A 6,000-nucleotide genomic window follows, 5' to 3' on the forward strand; every position below is an offset into this window, starting at 1 on the left:
TAACCTGGGGCACAAAGATGAGAAATAATCTCCTCCCAAACCTTACAGGAATAAAAAGAACCATGGTGTTACAAGATTGTAAGGCTCGCTGGTTTGCAAAATTCTTTCCACGGTCTCTTTCTTCTTTAATCCACAGGACAAGCTCTAGTACAGTTGAAGAAGCTGAGCCCAAGAAAGGGGAAGTACCTAGCTCAAGGTCACACAGCTGTTAGGAGGCAAAGCCGGGGACAGCCAGGTCTCTGACTCCACTGGCTTTTCTTGTAGAGCTTTACTGTCTACATAGAGGAACAGAAAGAGGAAGCTTTCAGACTCTTCATCAAAAAGCGCAAAGAAATCTGAGGTCTTGTTTTCATTTTAACATTTAGATGAATCTGGTCTTAGAACCAAAGAGGGCAGCCTTTATCAACTAAAGGTATTTGAATAATTTCGGAGGAAAAAGAGATACAGCACCAAGGCCCCCTTCCCACTAACACCGTCCCTCCCCTCGTCCTGCGGCTTCTTACCACCTGCACGGTGTGACTTCTAAATCAGCATCCAATGCCCAGCACTCTGGCATGCACAGCTGCCTCCCGTAATTCAGAGCACTTCAAACACACCCTGTCCCAGGCAAAGGGTAACCTCTCCCCTGTGCCCACCAGCTGCTTCTCCTCTGCCCTCCTTCTTAGTAGACAGCACCACACCCCACTCATCATCCAAGCCAAAAAGTTGAGAGTCGCCCCAGATGGTTCCCTCCCCACACCCCGTTCTGGTCAGCCACCCCATCTGGACAGCTCTGTCTCCTAAACCCCATGACTGTCTCTGCATCCCCATGGACTGCCACCCCCACCCCACCCCCATCCAGATGTCTGTCAGCAATGACCTGGACCCTGGCCGGAGCAGCCTTCCTGGCCTCCCTCCCTTGGATCTTTCCCTCCCAGGGTGGTTCTCCATTCAGCTGTGTGGCGGGGATTCTTACTAAAATGCAAACGTGAAAAAATAAAATAAAAAAATAAAAAAATAAAATGCAAACATGATAATGATAATGAGACACCCAGGCCCAGTCTCCCCTTGCTCTCTCCTGCCTCCGGGATCAAGGGCAAACTCCTCAGTCCCACAGGCCAACCCTTCATGACCTGGCTCCTGTTCATCTGTCTGTACCACCCAGCCCACTGCACTGGACGCCCCAGCGGAGCTTGAGCCCCGACTTCCCCAATATGCCAGCTCTGTGTGAGCTGCCACGTGGGATGTGGTCTCAACCCCTGATGGCCTGGAAACAGTTTTCTGCAGGCTCGCTGCATTACCTCCCCTCTGAGGCTTTCTGTGATCTCTTCCCCATAGGCTGCGACCACACGTGGAACATTCTTCCTTAGGGCACACAGCCTGCTAAGAGGATGCTGTCTTCCCACAGAACCATCAGTGGTGATGGGAGGGACTATGACAAGCACCTAGAATGTTACTTGGCACGTAGTAGGTGCTCTGTTAATATTGGCCAAAATAAAATATTAACAGATGGCATCCAAAAGGCATTGGCTGGAGTGTCTGGCTGGCTCAGTCAGTGGAGCATGCGACTTTTGGTCTTGGGGTCATGGTTCAAGTCCTATGTTGGGGGTAGTTTACTTAAAAAAAAATAAAGGGGCCATTTAAAAAAAAAAAAGATGTTTGCTCAGTTTACCCCAATAAGAAATAAATTGCCAGTTGACTTGTACATTTTGTATATTTGCTGTGGTTCAAACAATCTAAGGTGACATCGTGGTGTGGATCTGGGCAAACAGGAATCACAGCACGGGGAAGGAAGCAAGCATGTGCTGTTCTTTTCTGGCAGAAGTTAAGTTCAAAGCAAGCATCTAAGCATGGCTTTGGCTCCCTGGGGGTCTCTGTCCCCACCTAACCAGAGCTGGGCCTCACTCCTGGACTTTTGGGAACTTGGAAGGCAGAGAGTCGCCACGCAGCCCTTTCCCGTGTCACTGAAGACACTGCTCTGGACGACGTGGGGTAGCTCTCCTAATCGGGCCACACCAGGACAGAAGCCAAGCTGGAGGTGGCTCTGGACCTTACTGAGGGAACACTCTCGAGCGCCTTATTCCCTTCACGGCCCACCTCCTCATTAGTAACATGGGCACGGCGATGCCTACCTCTCAGGGTGATGAGCACCAGGAGAGCAGGGAACACTCTGGGATCTTCCACCTGTGTCTCCAATGCCTAGCACTGGCTGGCACATATTAGGCACTCAAAAAATATCTGTGGAGATAATGAAAGAATCCAGTCAGATAACATACGTGGAAAAGGCCCTGGCAGTATGAAGTCTTCACCCATGACTTACATTTGGAGCCCTTGCCCATAAGGAGCCTACAATCTAGACCCCATTTCTCTGCGACACAGGCTGTGCTGGGAAGCTCCGGCCCTCACCGTCCACGGCGGCGGGCAGCGTCTGACTGCCCACTGCCCCCTGAGTGCTGGAAGGACGTGCTGCAGGGCAAGCTCGGCTCTACCGCTTACCAGTCCCGGGGCGGTTTCCTCACCCAAACACCAAAAAACACTCGTCCCCACTTCTTCCGAAAGAAGAACCTAATTAGAACCTAATTTCCTTTTTTTTTTTTTCCCCAGAATCTCAGGCTGGGGCAGCCTCCTCAAGCCAGAGGATCCCTAAAGTCTCCAGACATCTCTGGCTCACTTCCGCGGTTGTACTCTGAGCGCAGGCTCTGTGAGGGCAGGCCCTTCTCCCTCCAGCTCACGGCCAGGACTTCAGCACCAGGAACAGCGCCCGCCCCCCCTGGGGGCCACAAACAGCCGGCATGACTGGTTATTTAACCCTATGCTTAGTTACGTCCTCTCTCCACGACCAGACCATGAGCTCCTGGGGAGCAGAGGAACATCTCTTCTACCCACGTATCTTTCCGACACACTTTGCTGTGGTGCCTACACTTGAGTAGAGGCTCAGGAAGTGTCTGTGGATCCCCAACCCACGCCGGTTCATATACACAGCACAGCGTGCCGCTGGCTGACGGCGTTCAGGCAGTGAGCATGCTGCCTGGATCCCCCAGCCCAGCTGTGCTAAAGGGCCTCCCCTCTCCTGATTTGTCAGCAGTCCCTCTCCCCGTCTCTCTCCCTCTCTCTCGTCCTCATAGGGCTGTTACACTATTAATCGTGATTTTCTGGGGCGGGTCCGAGAGGCAGCTGACAGCCGCCGGACGGCGTTTGGTGGCGGGGATGACAGAGGAAAGCAGAGGGGCAGCCAGATTAATTACAGGTTTTCTTTCATCTGTGTGCAACAAGATCTTGATTACTCCTCATGACACTCCAGGTTCCCCAAGACAAATGGATGTGGGCTTCTCTGCTGTTCTGAACCCCCCCCCACCCCCGCACCGGCTGGAAGACACTCCCAGCAACAGCCAGCAGCTTGGGCAGAGTATGCAGGGTGGCAGTGTGGCAGGGTGGCCAGAGGAGCGGGGCCACCCCAGGCCCTGTGGTCTCCTTGAGGGAGATCAACCTCCGGCACCTGATACAGCTGGGCAGCACATGTTTTTCTATCTCCCCGGCAAATAGTGTGATGCTGGGACCCAGGCCTGTCCTGGGAGGCAGGGACCCAGGTGTTCACGGGCTCTGGGAGATAACCTCTCTGAGCCTCAGTTTCTTGTTCTGTAAAACAAGGGGATTGGCCTAGACGATCTCTAAGTTCTTCTAAGTGGTGTAATTCTGCAGCTCTAGGAATTCTACTTCATGCTAACATTTACTGAATATATACTTACTACGTGCAAAGTACTATTTCAGCCTCGGTGCTCCTCAGAAGAGCCCTATGAGGCAGATTCTCTCACTTTCTCCACCTGTAGATGTGGAAACCAAAGATGCTAAGGTTGAGTGAGACCCGCTAAGGTCGGCTGGCTGGCCAACGGGAATAACAGGCTACCCGCTCCAAGACCAGTTCTTACTATTCTCTACACGTGCCTTCTCTCTGTATCCCAGAACTTGGCATACAGTTGGTACTTGAGGAAATGTTGGAATGTGATTATACTGATTATCATGATGTTGAAGAAGAGGAGTCAAATCCAAGTCAATCTAGGGCCCATCTGTACAATTTTCACATCAGGGGAAGCAAGCAACAGAGAAAGGAGTCTGAGAGTGTCCCCTGGCCAAATGATCAGCCCAGGTGTCCTCAATTTTTAGGATTTACCATCAGGAGATGCGCCCAGGAGTTTGTGATGAGTTACAATGTGGCAGGTTAGCCAAAGGCAGCTTGCATTGGCTTGGGAGTTGGACCTGGTCTGACTCGTCAGGATAAACAGAAGAGCGGTGGCTGGCCCCGCCCAGGCCTGATATTGGGGAACGGTAGTCAGGGAGCACAGTTATCACGGGAATCTGCTAGCACTCGGAACATGTGACAAGGGATAGCTCTCCCCTGTTCTCAGACACTAGTGAGCAGGACATGAGGAATAAATTGTCTCTTTTCCCCCATTCAAGCCACCTCCCTTATAGATTTCAGACTGAAGCCCTCAATCCACTTCTAAACAATTGCTCCTCACCAGAGGCCAGAGCAGACGTCCCTGGCTTCCAATCCCAGAGGCCACTCTGTGTCCTTAAGCTCTGAGAGCTCCATTTCCACAAACGTGAACCGTGGGCTATGACGCCTCCCTTGAAAAGCTGTTGCAGCAGATTTTAGCTGTAATGCAATCAGTCAGTGTGAACTTTCCTCTCTTTCCTCTCTCCACCCTCCCGTTCAGGGCTCCCTCCAGCCCTATGCATAGGCACCCGGAACCACATCCACATCCTCTCCCAACAAGACAGCCTCCCATGCCTCTCGCCAATAATACTGCACAGCCCTCTCATTCCCAAAATGCTGCTCCAAGTCAACCCCATCCCAGCAGCTTTCTCTGAAGAAGTTAGTCTTCCTTCCTCATTCAGACTCAGCCTCATGGAGGAGGAAAACCAGGGATTGGAGGTGGAAAGCTGACTTTGAACCCATCTCTTAACCTCTCTTCTATAAAATGGGGAAATTGTACCTCTACCATCTCCCTTACAGGGTTGCTAAGAGAACCAAATGAGAAAATGAGTGGAGCATTACTTCGCAGATGAGTAAAGTGCTTTCTAAGCAAAATGGTGTATGTTGGTCCTTTCCTCTAGACTGGCCAAAGCATATAAATATACTTAATAGCACTACAGGATTTACACTTTATTCATTCCACAAATATTTCTACTGAGGACCTACCAGCAGGCACTGTCCAGGCCCTGGAGCTTATGGCCAAGGGAGGGATATCAATTCCACGTCCAGGAAACCGGATGCCATAACCACAGACAATGAAGGGAAAAGTACAGGATGCTCCGGAGTGTGTGGCAGGGGGACCTCACGTGGCGGGAAGGGAAGGCTTCCCTGAAGGCAAAAGGTTTGACCTGAATTACCCAGATCTCTCAAAGGGGACAGGGTGGGCAGGGAGAAGATCCCAGACAGAGGAACGACACAGAGGGGGCCCAGAGGCCTCTGGTGGGAGCCAGCACAGTGTGTTTTGGAAATGGCAGGGAGTCCAAGAGGATGAAAAGCAGAAACATCTTCTCCATCTCTTGTATTTACATCCAGTCTCCCACATTAGGCGCCCCCAGGTCCTGGATGCAGTTCTGCATCTGAAGCTGACTATCTCCATGAACCTCGCACTGGACCCAGCCATCTTCCCAGACAAGGTGAGGAAGGCACAGCATCCAGATCTCCTTTCCAGGGCAAAGGAGGTGGTTAGAGGTGAGAAGATGGGGACTTAATCACCAGCCTCAGCGAGCCGGGGGAGGTGGGAAGGGATCCCAGGGTCCGATGTGAAGAGCAAGATGGGCTCGGGATGGTAAAAAATGCCCCTGGCATTTACCTGAGGCCACCACGCTGGGCCCTGGGGGAGATGAGCTCCTAGCAGAGACCACGGGAGCTGAGGCTACGAAATAAAATTGCCCAGAGCTGGAGCTGTTGGTAACACATTTAGAGCAGAGAGACCTTGCAGGAGTGTCCACAGAGGAATAGAAAGTGAGCAGGGAACGAGGCAGATGCAG

The sequence above is a fragment of the Eumetopias jubatus genome, unplaced genomic scaffold (genome assembly GCF_037043125.1).
Source record: "Eumetopias jubatus isolate StellerSeaLion01/CBP00866 unplaced genomic scaffold, mEumJub1_p1.0 scaffold_13, whole genome shotgun sequence".
NCBI classification, from domain to species: domain Eukaryota; kingdom Metazoa; phylum Chordata; class Mammalia; order Carnivora; family Otariidae; genus Eumetopias; species Eumetopias jubatus.